The following is a 21,061-nucleotide window of genomic DNA, read 5'->3' as shown; positions in this document are numbered from 1 at the left end:
AGCTCACTTCATCAGATGTGTGGAGTAGTTAAACTTCTGTAGGATTAAAATAGGGATGAAGCAAGGGGTGGAGGAAAAGGATAACCATTCTTACTTTTTCTCCCTTGCTTCACCCCTATCTTAGCCAGCCTTTCTTTCTCTGCCTGCCCCCCACTGCCACTTCATCCCTATTTTAATCCTACAGCAGTTTAACCACTCCATGCATCCGATGAAATCATCCGCAGTTCATAAAAACATATGGTTTCTAATACAGTTGGGTAAGGTGCTGCTAGATTCCCAAAGCTTTCTTATTTATTTGTTTGTTTATCAATGGTCCAAGACCAAGTCACAAAAATTTAAAATACAACACACCATTAATACATACATACACGTCAATACATACTTATATAAGAGGAAGAAACCCTATAAAAGTAACAGTTCACTGAAGGCATCAAACAGTTTCTATAAGCTAAGGCTATAAATAAAAATGTTGCTACTGCCTTCAAAACACTGGGTATTGATTGTTTAGTAGGAATACCTCAATCTCCTCATCGTGAGTGGAGTTTATCAGATTCAAGAGCGGGTGTATTAGCTCCGATTGCCAGTGAGAATGCAGTGGGCGCTTTAAAAGGATGGGTGAAACAGACTCAACCCCTATGTTTGAGCAAATACATTCTCAATCTTCATATGGAAGTTTGGCATTTTGACCAGCTGTCATCCTAGAAGGGAGAGCATCTATACATTCTTGTAATATAACATTCAAGTAATGTAACAAAATGAATTGTGTAAGCTGATAAAAAAAGTTCCACAGCGTGACATGATTCAGGCCAGTCACACCCTTTCTCCCAATGCTGACTGTAAAAGAAATTGTTCACTGACTCCACAGCTACTCCCTACAGAATTCTTACTGGTGTTTCCAAGATGATGGGAACAATGTATTGTCGAAGGCTTTCACGGCCGGCATACGATGGCTGGTGTGGGTCTTCCGGGCTGTGTGGCCGTGTTCTGGAAGTTTTGTTTCCTAACGTTTCGCCAGCATCTGTGACCGGCATCTTCAGAGGGCAGGAGCACAGACAGGAGCAGTCTGGGGCACAGAGAGAACTGCTCCTGTCTGTGCTCCTGCCCTCTGAAGATGCCGGTCACAGGTGCTGGCGAAACGTTAGGAAACAGAACTTCAAGAACACGGCCACACAGCCCGGAAGACCCACACCAGCCATGATGGGAACAGTTGTGTTGACCCTCTGCCTTGCATGCAGAAACTCTGTGGCTTAATCTTTGACCACTTCAAATAGGTTGGGAAAAAGACTTCTGTCTGAAAAACATAGAGGGCAGTTCCCAGAGTGTATGGACAATACAGCAGTAGATGGTCCAATGCTTTTCCTGGCAAATGTTTTGAAGTTGTCAGATGTATAAAAAAAACTTTAAAACTTCTATACTGTTTTTCTGTCATAAACATGACACTAAGCAACAAAGCACATGGAGAAGAAAAACAGGTGGATTGCAATGTTTGTACAATGTGAGCAAATTATAATAATGTCTTATAATCCAGCTTTTATCTCCCCTAATTTACAAATGAATTCCTATGCATATCCATGGGAGGAGGAATATCCCCTTTCCTGGTCCCAATGATGGAAACATTTCTGTTGGTTGAAATCCACCACTGAATTTCACCCAAATTATTGAAAAAACCAACGACAGCTTTCAAATTAGGGCAAAGTAAAAATTTAAATGCATAGAACCTTCCAGAAATAAATTGAATTGTAATTCTTACAGTCAGACAGAAGATCTGAACTGATAGGGTTTTCTTTCACTATTATACAGTATTTTAATTAAAGTTGTTAGTATAAACATGGAAACACAGCAGATCTGTGCCAACTGTCTTTTCATCCAGCTAATGTATGCTTTAAAAACAACAGTGGTAGCAAGCTGGGTTCATGATCCTACAAGTGAGCTTCAAGGAATACAATAAACACTAATAGGATTGTGATGTTAATAATTATTAGTTTTCTCTTAAAATAAAAGAAGAAAAGATAATTGTATGTGCATTGGACAACTGTGTAAATTAAGAAGCAAAATATTGAAAACTAAGTTTGTAGCATATCAACAAATAATTATAATGTTGAAGCTTGAGGCTATCTACTGAAATTTCCACAAATAATATCTCTCCACCAAGGATTGTAGAAACATGGAGAAGACAGAAACATAATAATATGATGCCCCTCAGGACAAAACAGTTCCTAGATTCATAAATAGAGTGCTGAGGATGAGCTATGAAGAGCTGACCAGGATCTTAGGCAGTTGGTAAATATGTCAATGGAAGTGTTGAGTCAGCTTGCAGCTACTATGAAAAAGGTGCATTTCCTGTTGGGATCATTACCAAAGGAATACAAAAATAACACTGCCAGTATTATAGCACAATTATACAAGTCTGTGGTGCACACTGTATACACTTCTAGTCACCCTAGCTCAAAAAATATATTGTAGAGCTGAAAAAAATGCCAAATAGGGCAACCCCAATGAAGAATATGTAGGAACATATCTTCAATCCAGAACAGTTGCAAATTTAAGAGCTTTTAGGGGAAAAAGCCAAGTGGATTTATAGAGATGTATAAAATCATGCATAGTCTGGAGAGAGTGGAGAAGACATTTTTTTCTTTCAAACAATAGGGGGTCATCCAATTACACTGGATGGTGGGAGATTCAGAGCAGATACAAGGAAGAACCTTAAAGACATTCTGGCAGGAAATCCCCTCCCTTAACTCATTCACTATGAGAGGATTGGGTACTAAAACAGTCACTCAAAGAATGGTAACATAAGGCACATCCTTCCAGTTTAAATTCCAGAGGGAGAGAAGAATGAAGATAATGGGATTTGGGATATGGGGGTAGAAGGACAGGTTTGAGAGAAGCTCAAGGAAATCCTCCAACTGCTAGGAGTATAAGTTATAAATTATTGCCAACAAAGGGAAGGCTTAGCAGCCTGCTGATACTTGGAAAAAATGTAAGTTATTAGAAGTCAATTTGCTGTGACAGCATGTTAACCTAAACTGTACTATTAAGAGAACCTGTTTATAATTCATTTTAAGTTAAAGTATAAACACATAAAAAGCAAATGTACTGTTCCATATTTTCTCAAAGTTCTACCAAATCACAAAAAGAAATGAAGAAGAAAAGCAAAATTTCCAAATCAGGAAAAGGTTTGGAAGTTATAGCAAAATCAGTAGATCCCTTAGAGATCTTCCTGGGTGAATTGGATTAAACTTTAATTTTGAAGAACAAAATATGAAAGGAAAGGAAAAGAAAAGTCATCCACCACAATCAAGGTGCATCACACACTGCTATAAGCAGCAGCTTGATGGGCAGGGAAATGCTGAACTCAGTTGCTGTGTTGTTGGGGAACAAAGATGAAAAAGCTGCATTGGGGAAAGATAGATTAAGCGTGGGAGATGGAATGGCTCCAGGGGTGTGCCAATCTTCATAGAATAAAAATCCTCTCTGTTCACAGGTAGAGAAGAAGTCAGAAGCTCAGGACACCATGCTGACTGAGCAAGAAAAAAGAAAGAAGCTCAAGATAAAAAATGATGTTTGGCCTGATTTTGTAAAAAAGGAAGGCAGAAGGCATCACAGAAGAACTACTGTTTTGTTACTGTTTTATGTCAGCATAATCTCCAGGAGCCACAAGAATAGAGATGGGGACCACGTGCAATCCATGGGTCAAAGGTTGCTATCCTATCATTAGAATATGTACTGAGAGCCTGAGAACAGGGAAATCAGTCCCTCCTCAGCTGTAAAGCTCATTCAGAGACCTTGAAACAGTGGCTAACTTATCTCTCAGTTTATCTGGTCCCACAGGACCAGATAAACAGGACAGTTATGAAAATAAAACAGAGAAACAACCAGGGACACTGTCCTGAGCTCCTTGGTGGGAATAAGATGCTAATAAGATAAATGCACCCTGATGGCTCTTCATCTACTGCAGAAGCTCCCTAAAATGATGGATGATTGAATTAGTAAATATTTTGCGTACTAAAAAAAGGGACGTACCTGGTAAATATAACAAATTCACTGCCACCTATAGCAAGGACAATAAAAAATCTTTCAGAACTTTGATAATTCAACAGTGAATGATTTATTCTCATCTTTTTGTCCTTGTTTTAAGGCTGACACTGTCAATTGTATTTAACCTCTCTCCACTGAGATGGATGGACTTTCTGGAGGCGAACAGGGATAGAATAGTCCATGGGGAGATTCAAAGTGTATTTCAGAAAGGAGCATTCTGACCTAACCAAAGTGTGCAATGATCACCAATAAGGATAGCAGGACAAAAAGTAATCATCATCATCATCATCATCATCATCACCATCTGGGGATTTTAATAGAAATATAAACCAAGACGGTTCTTTAATATTATTATTTTTATTTATACAATTTATATAGCTGCCCATCTCATCCATTTCTTCAGGGCAATTTTTGACACTCTGGAATATGAAGGATGAGTAACTTTGTGAAGACTTGCTACATTTGAGAGAGAGGAAGAGGAGAATTTGGAACAAATGGTTGTGAGCCAACATGCATATTTCTCCTGATTTCACTTCTTGAGGAGAATAAGGTCCTGATCTGGAGTGGGTACACAAACAGAGTACCAGCTAAGACATAAGGATGGCTAATGGCATTTCACTAGTGAAATGAGCAATTCTTCCAACCCTTCTGTTATGTGACTCTGTAATTATATTCATCTCTCCAGCCAACCAAAATGTTTTAGGATTTTGTGTTACTACTTGCTCTTTAGATTGAGTGAAATCCCCCATAGTAGAAAAAAGGGGGGCTCACCTTTTTTTTTGGACAGGATTCAACCTGTGCCAGGTTTAAATTGTTCTAAACCTAACCTCTTTCCCAGCTAAGATCTAGTTTCATGCTCCATGATAAAACACATACAGAAAAAAACAACCTCCCGACCTCCATAGTCTTCCCTTTCTAAACTTCATTAGCAATAGAAGACCTCACCATTGAGAAGTCTGTTCTTCAGGCCACAATAAAATATTCAGTGGTTCAGCAGTGCCCCCAACCCAAAGACTAATATGCTTGTCCCATGGATCCTGATGTACTATAGATTTGTGATGACCCATAAAGCCTTATGGATATGACCTTCTCAGGACAGATTCTGAAAGTGTTCACAGTCCAAGGAATCATAGAAAATGACATTGCCACCCTTCTTAATTATTATACAAGGGCACTGCTTACCAAGATGCTAGAAGTCAATCTGGGTGGTGCCTGGATTGAAGAGTGGATACCAGCCTAAGTTCAGGCTAAGTGTAACTGGGGTTGTGGTGGGGGCGGGGAGGAAAATGAATGTTTCATTTAATAATTCATTAAGATGTTCCATACTGAAGTTTTTTTTTTCTTTAACCCACACTTTCTCAGTTTTGAGTTTCAACCCTATTTATTATGTATTTGTTCTGTAGCATCTGTTATTTCTTGTGATCATATCTGTGCAGGATTCTTGTGCAGGCATATATGTTTGGGTGTTCTTGGACCCATGTCCAAGTTTTGGTCCTCATTCCAACTTCTTAGCATGTGCCCGCAAATGGTACTTACACACTACCATGGACTAGCATGCCAGAAACAACTATTAATAAATGCAAGATTCCAACTTTGTAAACTGAATGTTGAAATATTATATTCCCTATTTCTCCCACTTCTTCTGAGACATGTCATAGGTTGTATAGTCTATTGCCTTCCTCTCTACAGATACCAACAACATATGTTGGCTATTTCCTTTTTTAGGCACACTATTCCTTTGGTGCCCATGCATTTTGCAGCTTGACACCAGGACCATAGCATTTTAACTTACTATCTGAAAATAAACAGAAAATGATATCCAGGATTGAAAGCAGCAGTTTTCTAATTGAATGATACAATTAGGTGGTGGCTGGAGAATCTTGTCTGCAGTTTTGGCATGCTGTTACATGAAGTAATATAGTTATGCAGCAATAACAGGACAGAAGAGCAGATGGGAAACTTATGAGAGTCAGAGAGAGAGAGAGAGAGAGAGAGAGAGAGAGAAGGCTGAAGGCCTTACCCTAACAGAAAGTGGAGATGGACAGAGAAAATGAATTTTTGTCATCCATTCCAGCAGCTGCATCTGGGGTGAGGAAATTTATCACTTTATCATCAAAAGCAGTTTAACCATCAATAGGATTTACTTACTAGTTAGATTTATCACAACTTTTATCCCAAAATACTTAGCAGCTTACAACATCCCAGTAAAGTAGGTTGGGCTGGAGAGGTCAACTGACTCAAAGTCATCCAATAAATGTCTATGGCTGAGGGTGGGCTTGAATCTGGATCCTCCTATTCTCAGTCCAAAACCTTAACCACTCTATCACTCTGGTTCATTTAGGAGCAGCAAAATCCAAGAGTAAACCAAGAGATAAAAGAGTAATTCTACACAAGAACATTATTCCAGTTAAAAAACTCTCCCATCATAGCTATTTCATGTTTTTGTACCACATACATATGGAAGAACTGCCACACCCCTTTCCTATCATCTCTCTCCTATAGACATTTTATAGGCTACCCTTCAGCTGAATCCCTCACAATCATTAAACTGGATTACAATCCTCGCTTAACCTGTACATCTGAATGAAAACATATTTTCCCATGCCTTGTGACGGTGTGAGTTCTTCAAAACATTCATTTCGGAGTGTGTACCTTTATGGATTCAAATGTCTGTTCTGTTCTTTTCTTGTGCATTTTCAATCAGGGAAGCGCAAATGCTAGCGGAGAATAATTTAACTTTCCAAATTAATTTCCACTGGAATTAGTGGGGGAAACAGAAAGGTGTGACATGTGTGGAGGCTGAGGAGAGGAAAAGCTCCAGACAGGCAGTGGCAAGACATGATTGAAGAGGATATGTGTAGGCTAAAAAAGAGGAGAGTGTGAAAAAAAGTAGCAGCAGGGAAATTAAAAAAAGCAGCTCTCATTAACATTCCCAGAATGTTCTACCAACAAGGAGAGTGAAAGAGGGTAGCATTCTGACCGTTACCCTGTGGGACTGGAGAAACGACAGGAGCGAAGAAAGAAGAGAAGTAAATCCTTTGCCTTCTGAGACACATGCCACGAAACACAATGGGGTAGATGAAGAAGAGTTCCCTGCCTTGCTCCTTTCTGTTTAACACACACACACACACACACACAAATTAGACTAATTTGCATATTAAAATGTTGTGGGGGGGTAGAAACACAGAAACCCTTTTTTGAATGGAAGAGGGAATGGCTGGCAGAGTTACACTGTGTTAAGGTATAACAAAAGCCTTTGGGCTTGCTAAACAGAATGCAAGGTTGAGTAGCTTTTCAAGAAGGTAATGCAGTTAGCTGTGAAGTGCAGAGGGCTAACTGGAGACATGGCTTGCAAGGAAGCTTTCACTCTGCTTTGAGGCATGATGACTGAACAGCTTTTGCACAAGCGTACCGATCCATGAGGAAGCTGTCCAGTCAGCCATGGATAGCTCAAACAGGTTCAGCAGACATGCCACTGACTAATATTTGGGGAAATCTTCCCTGCCTGCTCTGAGAAACAACAAAGAACAACTTTTCTCTCTCCCCCTCTCCTCTGCCCAAAATATCTAATTATACACAAGCACACAGTCTTTGCTTTAATTCTTATTTGTTGAGCTCAGCCTTCTGAGATGCCAAAATGAGAGCCAGACACCATGCTTTTGGGCACAGCTGGGCCATATGATAAAGCATCAGAAATACATCTTGGCGAATTTCCCTAGATAGTAAATGGATCTTCCTAAGGATTGGGTGATTCTGCTCAACTAGGCTGGCTGTTAGCTTTCTTCACAGGTTATAGTCCTGACAAATCAAAAGGACTTTGTCTGGACAAAAGTAGTATTTTTCTCAGCATATTCTTTGGGCTCATTTTTGATTTGGACCCTCCAGCTCTGACTGTTGGTTCTCATTCACAAGCTGCCTTTGTTCTATCCTGAATGCATTTTCTTGTCTTTTTTTGGGGGGGGGGAGGAGCAGAAAGTCCCTGCTGCAGGAGGGACTCACATGGTGTACACGAGTATTCTCCTTAAGCAGTCTTCCCTCCTGCTGTGTTGAAGTGAAGGGGACAGGCAGGATGGTTGTAGAAATGGTGACCTAGAAATGCCAGCCATGAGAATTGATCTGGTCTCTGCTTCCAGACAGAACTTCAGCCTTCACTAGAATCCAAGCAAAGCTTCCAAAAACTTTTGGATGTTGCAGGTCCTTAAGCATATCATATTCCAGCTCAGAATCATCCTCAAAAAAGAACATGATGACTATCAGGGCCTTCTCTTGCACTGCTCCCAGTCTCTGTGTGCTTGGATATGCTCTGTTATACATGTGATCCCTTTGCAATATTCCCTTGGATCTGGCATACTAATAATCTTGTGTATGTTTAATTCTGCAGAAACACTTTGGCCTTCACACGAGGTAGATCTCTGCTATACATTAAAACAACTCAACATTTTCAGCTTTCTGTGCAAGTCTGAAAAAAAAGAGAGAGAGAGAGAGAGAGAGAGAGAGAGAGAGAGAGAGAGATGATACTACTTTATGGAATCCATTCATTCACAGTGTGACTCTTAAAGCTACAGCACCTTTTTCAGGCGTGGGGGAAGGCTGAAAAAAAACAAAGAGATATTGCGCTTGCATGATGTCCAAAGCTGTTCTTCCAAATCATTTTTGTAGTGTTGCTTGGACCTAATGTGTACATTAGGAAAGAAAAGAAAGAAAGAAAGAAAGAAAGAAAGAAAGAAAGAAAGAAAGAAAGAAAGAAAGAAAGAAAGAAAGAAAGAAAGAAAGAAAGAAAGAAAGAAAAAGAAAAGCAAAATACGGGAAACAATGGCAATACCAACATTACATTTTCCATTTGCAAAATGGTATTTGTTTTTTATTTTTGGGTGCTCAACATTACTTTAGAGCAGTGTTGTCCAAACTTGGCCACTTTAAGATGAGTGGACTTCAACATGCTGGGTGGGGAATTCTGGGAGTTGAAGTCCACTCATCTTAAAGTGGCCAAGTTTGGACAACACTGCTTTAGGGAGTAGCAGTCTTTTACCCCAATGTTTCAGGTGGAGATCCTTTGCATCTAGGGCAAGAATAGGAACTGGACCCGTGTCATCCTGGCCTCCATGCAGCTTCCTATCTCCTGCGACAGATTGTGTGTCTATAACGTGAATGACTGAAATTGCACCTCTTTGGCCAGCAACTATCCAGCTGCTTTCTGTAGGTGGACTGATAATGCCTAGTGAAGCTGCCACTGATGTTTTATGCACAGGACACACTGGGCAGACTACAGAGATGGCAAGAAAGGTGGTAAAATATTAATCAAATTGCTGGGCAGGGTGGCTAAACTCCCCTCAAGATGGTGTAGTTCTCTTTCTTCTTTTCTGTGTAAAGTTGGAAGGGGAATGAAGAACTGTGATCTGTTTTCTATTCTAGTTTCTTTCTCTTCCCTACAGTAAGCAAGAGCCCTTGATGGAGAGAATCAAAAGGCAACCAGCCATCATCATGACTCATATTGGGACTCCTAGAAGAAGCTCTATTTCAAAGGCAAACACTTCTAATCTTCAAAATGCTTTCACACTATGTAACCTGATTCCCATCTAAATCTGTGCCAGAGCTGACATGATAAACCAAGGCCCAGGGCTAGAGCCAGACAGAGAAATTCTTCGGGTTTTTCCCCCCCCCCTTACCAGTTCTCATTCAGCTTCATGAAAAAGAATTCTTTCAAACGGGTGCAGAGTTTAAAGAAAGTCTTACAGGTGGAATGAGTATTTTTGAGTTTCTCTAATGCTGTGTGTATGTGTGTATGCGCATGTCCTGTCTTTCCTTGTCCAATCATCTCTCTTGAAATCTACAGCATTCCTGGCTTCTCACACTTTCTTCTTTTTTTAAAAAAATATTTTTTATTGAAAATTTTCTTTATAGTAGGGAAAGGAAATGCAAACTAAACTCAGGGAGAAAAAGAAAAAAGTGCAAGGAAAGAAAAAGAAAAAAAGAAAAAGAAAAAAGGTATTTAAAGAAGTGACTTCTGAACTTCATCACACCAAGTATAAACATACTTAATGCTCTTCACCCCTTATAAGGTTATAAACGAATCTCTCTTCTTCCCGTAACCCATCCCATAGGCAAATCCATAAGTCATCAACGTTTTTCAGTCCTGGTGTCAGCAAAAAGTCCATAAAGGGTTACCGAGCTTTATAGAAGCATGTCTTATTTTAACCTTGGTCAGACAAACCAATTTTATATTCCTTCCTTTAACTTCGAACAATCTTAATCTTTAATTCATTCAGATATTGTCATAGGATTTGATCTCTCATAATTTTTTTCTTTTTCCCATCCTAAAGGCTTCTTCGAGCCTCTAGCAAACCTCTTTTGTAAATTCAACAAAAAGTAATTATCCTGGTCATTCTCTTGGTTTATTATTTGTATTTCCATTTTAATTTTCAAGATTTTAACCAACTTCTTTTGTATATCCAGTAGAAAGTCCTTATCCAGGACATTCTCTTGGCTTGTCATTTGTGTTTCCACTTTAGTTGTCTTCTCTGTCTTATAATCCACATTTTTTTCATTTACCAGTATTTCTGATTCTAATATTTCTACATTAGGCAAAATTTGTTTCACCTCTTTACCCTGTAAATCTCTGAAAATAATCTCTTTCACATCTTTCATACCTTTGTTAACATCTTTTGGACATGTCTATCCATAGAAGCAGACATCATTGCTGACATTGTACCTGCTAATTTCATTCTTCAAAGATCTCCTGAAGTATTTCATATATCCTAATGTTTTGTGTCATTTTATAAATTCTGGTACTAACCAAAAACAAAGAGCAAGCTTTCACTTTTTCCCCCCTTTTCTTCCTAGAAACTTTGGTCCCCTTTAGTGTCCAATTTCTGAAAGCATAAAATCTCAAATTTCTGTTATGACTTAGGATAGACAAAAAATCCCACCCCGGTGGGAGGAAAAATGCTGGCGGCACTTGCACGGGAGATGGAAGCAGTTGCCAGTAACACGGAAGCTGCGCACGCCCAAAAAAGGCATGAAGCAATGGAAACCCCACCTCCTGCGCTCACCAGCTGGGCTCTGCTTTAGGAAGGAGGCACTGGCAAACCACTTCCGAAACACTTTGCCTTGAAAACTGCAGGGACTCGTCCCGGCAGTCGCTGCAGAATCGGTAATGATTGAGTGCAGATTAAAAAAAAAAAAAAAAAGACAAAAAATGTATTTCCCATGAAAGGCTGTTTATTTATATAATTATTTCCAAAATCTTATAGTAAAAGTCCTAATGTTCCAAATTTGTCTGGTCCTTTAATTCATTTATAACTTTCTTGGATCAAAATCTTATTTAGCTTTTTGTCATTTACAGTGGAACCTCGGGTTACGAACGCTTCTGTTAATGAACTTTTCGGGTTACGACCAGCTCCGGCCGCAAAATTTTGCTTTGGTTTGTGAACTCCGCCTTGGGGTACAAACAGGATACGCGGCCATTTTCCCTCCTGTGACATGGTCCGCGGCCATTTTTCCGCCCTGACACGTGGTCCGCGGCCATTTTTCCGCCCCTGACACGTGATCCGCGGCCATTTTTCCACCCCTGACATGTGGTCTGTGGCCATTTTCCGCCCGACACGTGGTCCGCGGCCATTTTCCGCCCCTGACACATGATCTGCGGCCATTTTTCCACCCCTGACACGTGGTCTGTGGCCATTTTCTGCCCGACACGTGGTCCGCGGCCATTTTTCCGCCCCTGACACGTGGTCCGCGGCCATTTTTCCACCCCTGACATGTGGTCTGTGGCCATTTTCCGCCCCTGACACATGATCTGCGGCCATTTTTCCACCCCTGACACGTGATCTGCGGCCATTTTTCCACCCCTGACACGTGGTCCACGGCCATTTTTCCACCCCTGACACATGGTCCACTGCCATTTTTCTGCCCCTGACACGTGGTCCGTGGCCATTTTTCCGCCCCTGACACGTGGTCTGTGGCTATTTTCCGCCCCTGACACGTGGTCATAGGAAGGGGGACTCTCCCTCCAAGCAATAGACGCCTCCCTGTCCTCCACGCCAGAACGGATTAACAGTAATTACATTGAACCTTATGGGGAAATTTGCTTCGGGGTGAGACCAATTCGGGTTGCAGCCAGAGTCACGGAATGAATTAAGTTCGTAAACCGAGGTTCCACTGTATTTCCAATTCTTTAAATTCTTAAACTTATGGTTAATTTTTGTTTTGTTCAAGAATGAAGGTAAATTCACCAGGCTTTTCAAACCTGTCATTTTGAAGTTCTCTAATAGCCTTAAGATAGTTTAATAGGTAATTTCCAAAAGTGATTAGAAAGTGAGCTTAGTGAACCCAGTGTCCCTTAAAAAGTGTCGCCGCAGTTGAGAGCATGATGGCTTTTCTTCATTTCCCGGCACTCAAACTCGTGGGAGACTGCTGAACTAGCACAAAAAATCAGAAGCGCTAAACAGAACTACTTTGAAGATGCAAATAAACCAGGCAGATGGCTAGCTTATAAACTGAGAAAGGAGAGAGAATCAAAAAGGATTAATCAATTGATAAATGAAGAAGGACAGATCTGCTTTGGTAATGAGGACAAGAAAAAAATTATACAAGATTATTATGGAAAATTGTACTACCAAGAGAATGTTCAAGAAGAAGAAGTAAGACAATATTTACAGAAAGCGAAATTACCCCAGATACCTAAAGATATTGAAATAATGTTAGAGGGGAATATAACTATGATGGAACTTACAGAAGCTTTAAAAAAGCAGAATGTTGGGAAAGCTCCAGGTCCAGATGGGCTGCCAGTGGAATTCTACAAAACCTTCCAGGAAATATTGAGCCTCCAACTATTGGAAGTCATGAATGAAGTTATGACAAAGAAGAGGATACCTAAAACATGGACTGAAGCATACATTACACTTATACGGAAGGAGGACACTGACTTGCAACAGGTTAAAAATTATAGACCTATATCTCTATTAAATTCAGATTATAAAATTTTTGCTTCAATTTTGGCAGAGAGACTGAAAAGATATTTAAATAATTTTATTCATGCCGATCAAAACAGATTTCTGACAAAGAGACAAATTAAAGACAATATGAGAATAATTCTGGACACTTTGGAGTATTATGAGGCACATCCTGAAAAGCAAATGGCCTTGATATTTTTAGACGCACAAAAAGCCTTTGACAACGTGAGTTGGCGATTTATGTTATTGCAATTGGCACAAATGGGCTTTGGCAAAAATTTTATTCAAGCCATTGAAACAATATACCATAAGCAGACTGCAAAGGTCATGATAAATGGAGATTTAACAGAACAGATAGACATAACAAAAGGGACAAGACAAGGCTGTCCACTATCGCCTCTGTTGTTTGTTTTAACATTAGAAGTGTTGAATAGGAATATAAGAGAAGAGAAAGAAATAAAAGGAATGAAAATCAAAAAGGAAGAGTACAAATTGCAAGCTTTTGCGGATGACCTAGTATTTATACTAGAGGATCCATTGGAAACAGCATCCAAATTAATTGAAAAGATAGAAGAATATGGAAAAGTAGCAGGTTTAAAAATAAATAAAGATAAAACAAAGATATTAACAAAGAATATGTTAGTAAGGTGAAAGAAAGAATTGGAAGAAGTCCTAGAAATACAGGTCACAAACAGGGTTAAATACCTAGGGATATATATTACACCAAGATGTAGTACATTGAAGGAGGATAATTATGTTAAACTCAAACGACAGATTGCAACAGATTTGACAAAATGGGAGAACCTACAATTATCAATGATTGGGAGAATATCCACTATTAAGATGAATATATTGCCTAGAATATTATACTTATTCCAGACAATTCCTATTCGTCTAGGGAAAGAGTTCTTTGACGACTTAAATAAAATTGTATTGAAATACATTTGGCAGGGTAAAAAAGCAAGAATAAAGCTTAAATTACTACAAGACGCAAGAGTAAGAGGTGGGTTTGCCTTGCCTAACTGGGAATTATATTACCAGGCGACAAATTTGATGAGGGTAAAGGATTGGATAACTTTAAGAAATAATAGATAATTGACGTTAGAGGGACATGACTTGTTGTTGGGCTGGCATGCTTTCCTATGGTATAAGGGAACGAAAACACAGGGCTATTTTAGAAGGCATTATATTCGAGAGGCATTGTTTTTAAACTGGGAGAAGACAAGAAGACAATATTATTTAAAAGTTCCACGATGGATATCCACTATTGAAGCCTTCTCTTATCCAGTAACATATAAAAAGGAACAAACAGATATACTGAGATATTGAATGAAAAGGGTGAACTTAAAATTATGCAAGCGTTGGAAGAACAAGGTATAAAAATGAATTGGTTTTCATATTTGCAAATACAATCTAGATTTGATAAAGATTTTAAAGCAGAAGGTATTTATGATAAGCTGACTGTTCTAGATAAAATTTTGATGGGTACTGATGAAAAGGTGATTAAAAAACTTTATGGACATTTACTAGAATTTAAAATGGAGGAAGAACAGGTTAAAGAAACAATGATTGCATGGGGGAAAAATTTTGGATATGGAATTGATTTAGAGAAGTGGCAAAAACTATGGTCTCAAAACTATAAAATGGCAATGTCAACTGCATATAAAGAAAACTTGTATAAGATGTTTTACAGGTGGCATTTACCCCCAGCAAGGATCGCGAGAATGTGTAAGAACAAGTCCGATAAATGTTGGAAGTGTCATCAGATACCCGGCTCATATTACCATATGTGGTGGACATGTTCAGAAGCCAAAAGATATTGGATTAAAATCCTCACATGGTTGGAAAAAATGACAAAACAACACATAGACTTTAAACCAGAGACATTTTTACTGGGAATTATATCGGAAACATACAGTAAAGAATTGAAATATCTGATTGTAAATGTTTTGACAGAGGCTAGAATTGAATTTGCTAAGAATTGGAAGAATGAAAAAGTACCTATGCAGGAGAAAGTTATTAAGAAAATTATGGAATGTGCTGAGATGAGTAAATTGACATTTGAAATTAGAGAGCAAGAAGACAAACAATTTTATATGATATCGGATTTGTTTTATCAATGGTTGGACGAAAAGATAGAGTAATGTAATAGATTAGGAAATTATATAATAGAAACTCGATAAACTGATATAAATTACTATATATATATATAATCAATGGACAAAAATGATACAAATCTTATAATGAAAGCTATAATTTCTCGTAATAAATGGTGTTATAGACTAGTCACAAATGATTAATAATTGATAAATGATAAATATATAAATATACATTGGATAGATAACATGAGCATCTATATAAATGGTGAGTGAAGACTATGAAAGGATGGCACAAATAATTGGTAACTGGCTGACACACGGTTTAAGATGGAAGATGGTTTTTATGTTGTTTATGTATGTTTGTGTTTGCTGTAAAAAAATAAAAAACTTAAAAAAAAAACTCATGGGAGACTGCTGTCCTGTGGTCTTCTCATGAGCAGCAGCTGTCTAGAGTACATGTGGATAATCTCCCATCCTCTCCTTTTCCGGAGAGGTTTTGTAGGACTGGTCTACTTGCTGGTTCTTCGGTTTTTGCTGCTGTCATCATCTCTGCTCATTCAGGGATGTGCTAGTTTGCCATTGCTCCCCCGGAAGTCCCTGACTTTTCACACTTTTATTAAATTCCAGGGAAAGACAACATAAGGAAACTTTGTCTCTGACCATCTCTGTTCATCCCACCAGAATGGCAGGGCTGGCACGCTCCAGATCTCTTCTATAGACAGTGTCATCTGGTGGGACCTACTAGCCATGCCTTCTCTGTTGCTATGCTTGCCCCAGCATCCCCCCAGAGATCCAGATGGCCCTGATCATGTTGGCCTTTCATAAGATGTTAAAGACCTAGATGTTCCCACAGGCAGTTGTGCTAGAAAGTTAAACAAGCCCTGTTGACTGGTTTATTTATCACTTTAGTGATTTGAAGTGGAATGGTTTTTTTACCCCAGGCATGCACTATATCATGGTTTTCTGGATATTGATTTTTATAAATGGTATTACAGTATTGGGATTTTTGGGGGAGGGGTTGTTTTTTTTTTAATTTTAACCCTCTGTAAACCACCTAGCATCACTTTGGTGAGATGGGCAGTTATATACGTAGTATAAATAAATAAATTTTCCCACTGGGTCTTTTCAATAATAGCACTATATTAATTGTTGCATAATTGCTGCATAATTTCTTCCTTCTTTGAGAAATTTGGAGAAAACATCCAATTTTTTCTGCCTGAAAATTTTGTGCAGAATTTCCACAGGCCCTTTATACCTACTGTAATTTCTTTATATCTAGCGGTTCCCCAGAGTTCTGTGGAAGACAAGCCGAGGTATGCTGGAGGGGGCTTGCATGAGCCCCTTGTTAAAGTTTTAGGGATTATCTAAACAATTAATTTTAAATAATTGGTTGGCAACATCACTACAAGTCTTAAGTAAGTGAGCGCTGAAAGCAAAATTGGTGGTGGGTGTGAATGACAGCAGGAGAGAAGGATGGGGCAGAGGTAAGCCAAAGAGAGGGTTAGCGTGGTGGTGTCAGGTTCAGCCCAAGAACAACAGCAAGACAGTCCAGAATCAGTTCAGCTCCTTTATTAGTTTACACCCAATAGACAGAATCTTGTCAGACTAATTCTAATCTCCAACAACAGCAACTATAACCATGATGCCCTTAGGGAGGGGCCGGTCTCCTTCTCTTGACTCCCACACTCCGGCTGGGGGCTGAGGAGGTGCTTTCCCTGGAAGCTCTCTTCCTCTTCCTGGCAGCCTTGAAGCTCCATTCCAGAATCCTCCCCGCTCATGTCTTCCATCACAGGTGGAAAGAAGAGGGGATAATGGGAAGAAATCTGAAGCATTGATTGTGGAGCATGAGAAATTACAGGGGTGAGGAAAAAGGAGGAACAGAAGAAGGAGAAGCTGTTGCAAACCAAGGGAATGGACTTTAGAGGTGGAAAACATGTGGGATGTGTATGTGTGTGTGTGTGTGTGTGTAAAGAGTTTGTTGATGAAGGGAACCAGTGTGGAGTGGGGAAATAGTTGGATTGTATAATTAAATGTTGTATCATGTTTAGTTAACCTTTCTGTTGTGGTTTCAAACTGAAAAGGCAAAGCATTTTACTGCTGTTCCTTAAAGTGAAGCAAATCAAAACCAATCAATCTATTACTGTGGAACAGAATGCTCTCCATTCATGGTAATGCTGGATACAGTAGAAGTACCCAGTATAAGAAAGAGCTCATCCAAAGATTGTTGGCCTCAAATCCAAGGGGAATGCTTTAAAAAAAATAAATGAATTGCTAGCTGATAAAAGCAAATATTTAGGCTTAATGTATTTTCAAATATTGATGGTTCATGTGAGAAACATATTCATGTATCTGTGAATGGATAAACTCTGTGGTGGGTAGAAATGGAAAATCTAAGGAAATCATCAAGCTTCTTTAGGAAAGAAGAAAATGACAAATATTCACTACTGAGTATATATTGAAAAATGATAAATATTTTAGAAGAATTTTTTTTAAGTTATTCAGTAATTGACAGTATCAATGGAAAAGGCATGGACATTACTATTCATATTTTTAATGTAGCGTACTGTCTGTCAAAACAAAACAGGTCTTTGCCTGATATTGATACTGTTTTGTATAGCAGAAGAAAAATTGAGTTGATAAACGCAATTCTCTTCATTCATGGTGTTTTGCAACTCACATTGCTGAACATTTTTTTCCAGATAAGAAATATATTCAGAAAATTACTTAACTAAAATGCAAAGGTATGTATAGCTGATGAACTGCTAAAAAAAATTCTTTACATATTTCTAATTGGCTTATATTTTGTGTTTTATGGAAATATTTGTTCTTCATTTATGTAAACCCTACTACATTTTGGGACTAAAAGCTGTTCATTAAAAAATTCTTTGAGGACATAGCTATAAGCTAAGAAAGTCTTCTTCAGTTTAAATAATAATAATAATAATGATGATGATTATGATGATGAAGAAGAAGAAGTTAGATTAGTGATTTAGATGCCTTTGAATGTGATTTTGTTTTGGTTTTGAGCAATGGCCATGAGTTGCATCTTGAAGCTGTTATGGGAGTTCGCTTCCCATAATATTCAGTCAACTGGCTTGAAGTTATTTAAGTCCAATAAATCAAGAGGGTTGGGTTGTTTTATATGAGTATGTGAAGTCAGTGTGTTGACCCCTGGTGTCTGTCTGGACTAGTCCTAGTTTCTTGGCAAGGTTTTTTTGGAAGTGGTTGCCATTGCCTGCTTCCTAGGGTTGAGAGAGAGTGACTGGCCCAAGGTCACCCAGCTGGCTTTGTGCCCAAGGCAGAACTAGAACTCATGGTCTCCTGGTTTCTAACATGTTGCCTTAATCACTACACCAAACTGGTTTTCAAATCTAGAAGAAATGTAATACAGAAAGTTAGTATAAGAACAAAGATAATAACCAGCTTTGGTATAAGAGAATTTTGCCAGGGAAATTGGAAAAGCAGTACATTCAGTATTTTAAAGAGAGATTTGGAAAGTCCAGACCAACATAAAATAGATTTCCTTTTGAGGCCAGGGTAGAGGTTCTAACTATTTCATTTCTCTCTCTCTTAAGTTGGAAATTTATAAAATTTGTTTTGCCAGGAAGAACACTGTTTCTGTAATCTTGACCATCTGTTGTTGCACTGTCTAATTAGAGGCAGAATACAGCATAATTTGTTATTATAATAATAATTATAATAAAGTTAGGTTAGTGATTTAGATGCCTTTGGATGTGATTTTGTTTTGGTTTTGAGCAATGGCCATGAGTTGCATCTTAAAGCTGTTTCAATTTCTCCTTCTTTAAGAGCTTGCCCTCCATTAATTCCCTACATTCTTGTTAAAAATCTTTTAAGAGAGAACCTGAGATAGGCCATTATTTTTTAAAAAACCCTACTGTAGGTTAACTTGACTAACTGGAAACAGATGTGAATTATTCACAACCCATGCGTAATTAATTCATGAAATTTTATGTGTCTACCAAGCAAGTGTAATTTTCTCAATTCATGTCTCATTTATTTATTTATCCAATTTATATGGCTACCCATCTCAACGAGTGACTCTGGGCGGCGAACAGAATTAAAATAAAATAAAAACAATTACAAGCATTATAAAAGTTAAAACACAAGCAGCCGAGAAACAACAACCCAGGTTACTAACAAAGCCAAGAAGTGGGTCCCTGTACGTACTGCAGGCCCCAGACCCTGACACACAACCAGGTCTTTAGGATCTTATGAAGGACCAGCAGAACCAGGGCCATCTTGATCTCTGGAGGGAGAATGGTCCATAAGGTGGGCGCCATGGCAGAAAAGGCACGTCTTGTAGGCCCCACCAATCAGCATTCTTTGTCTGACAAGACCCAAAGCATGCCCATCCTGCGTGACTGGATCGGACAGGTGGAAACAACTGGGGAGAGACGATCCCTCAAGTGACCTTTGTCCAACTCTTACTTGGACACTAACCTTTTTTACTTGAACAGAGCCCTACTTCATCCCTCTTTCTACTGTCTTCTTAATAACTGCATGTACAAGCTGCAATAAAGGATAATAATGGTTTGCTTGGATTCAACTAGGCATGTTTTGGGAACCTAGGTGGTGTTGTTTGTAGATTGTGATTAATTGCTTAGTATGCTGTGATAGCTATCTTGCTATGGATTAGCATAGTGTACCTGCTCACTTTTCATTCCAGCACTTTCTGCTACAATATGCTGATCTTCTAGTCCTGCTTCTTGGTTGTATTAGTGATTTGGGCTTGATGTTTCTCGACCGCTTTGTATTTTAAGTTTTGTAATGCTTGTAATTGTTTTTATTTTATTTTAATTCTGTTCACTGCCCAGAGTCACTTGTCGAGAGGGGCAGCCATGTAAATGGAGTAAATAAATAAATAAATAAATAAACAAACAAATAAATAATAATAATAATAATAATAAATAAAATAATATATTTACTTTATGGTAGTTCTTTCGAGTGATCACAGCTTTGGTGTGTGGTTTTTTTTTTTGTCTTCTTGGTTTTGGTATTTCACATTTGTGGCATGTTAACATCCTGGTAAAAGTGGTTTCAGCCGTGAGCGTGCCTGCATCTAGGCCCGGCAAAGCAGACGTTCCTCTGAGTGCTGAAAAAGACCACAATACAAAGAAATAAGATGCCTGGTGCACTTAGGCAGAGCAACTAGTTAATTGCTTTGGGGGAGGGCTGTAAAAAAGATTAGTGGATAGAAATTGTCAACTTTTTAAAAGGCACTTCCAATGCAAAGGAACGGGGATCCAAGAGGACACAAAAATTATGTACTTAAAATGTGAGCCTTAAACCAACACAGCAGCAACTGGAGCCTGCTATGGCTCTCTTGAAGTTACCAGCATTTTGTTTTGGTATTACTGTGATTTACTCTTTGTCAAGTGCCAGCTGAACAGCAACTGTGTTCTGGGAAAAGATAGCATTGTGTGGTGCCTGATAGATGAAAAGGGTTTTGGGGTAGACTCTGCTCTGGAGAGCTGTTGTGAAGCCAATGCTGAGTTAGATAGACTGACATCTATATAAAGCAGTATAAAGTGGTTTCCTATATTGCCATGGGTATTTCTGTACTTGTGGGTCCATGCATGAGCGTGTTTTCACTGATTTGCTTTGAGAAAGAGAAATTTGAAAAAGAAATGTATTCAATGTGTAGTTTTAGTTTGATTGCTACATCTTCTGCTTTTGGCAAGGTGCTTGGGGAGAAACGGGGGTTCCAAATACCTTGTACTTGCCAGCCAAATGAGTTCTAATAAATTACGGAAAAAGAATGCTCTCTTTCTTTGATGCGTTTTGTGTGAATATGCGTGTGCCTTGCATTTTCCCAAGGAAATGCATAAGAAGGACCCTTGATCAAATTAGACATTCCCTTTTATCAAAAAGCCCAGTAGGAGAGAACATTCACCCTTTTGTTGTTTTGAGAGAATCAGGCTTCCTGCCGATTATGTCTGCTTTGCATGCCTC

This window comes from Python bivittatus, unplaced genomic scaffold, assembly GCF_059951505.1.
Source record: "Python bivittatus isolate LINGU-HERP-01145 unplaced genomic scaffold, Pbiv_v1 ctg000220_np1212, whole genome shotgun sequence".
Classification (NCBI taxonomy): domain Eukaryota; kingdom Metazoa; phylum Chordata; class Lepidosauria; order Squamata; family Pythonidae; genus Python; species Python bivittatus.
The sequence above is the reverse complement of the archived record's forward strand: the minus strand, read 5'-3'. Positions refer to the sequence as shown.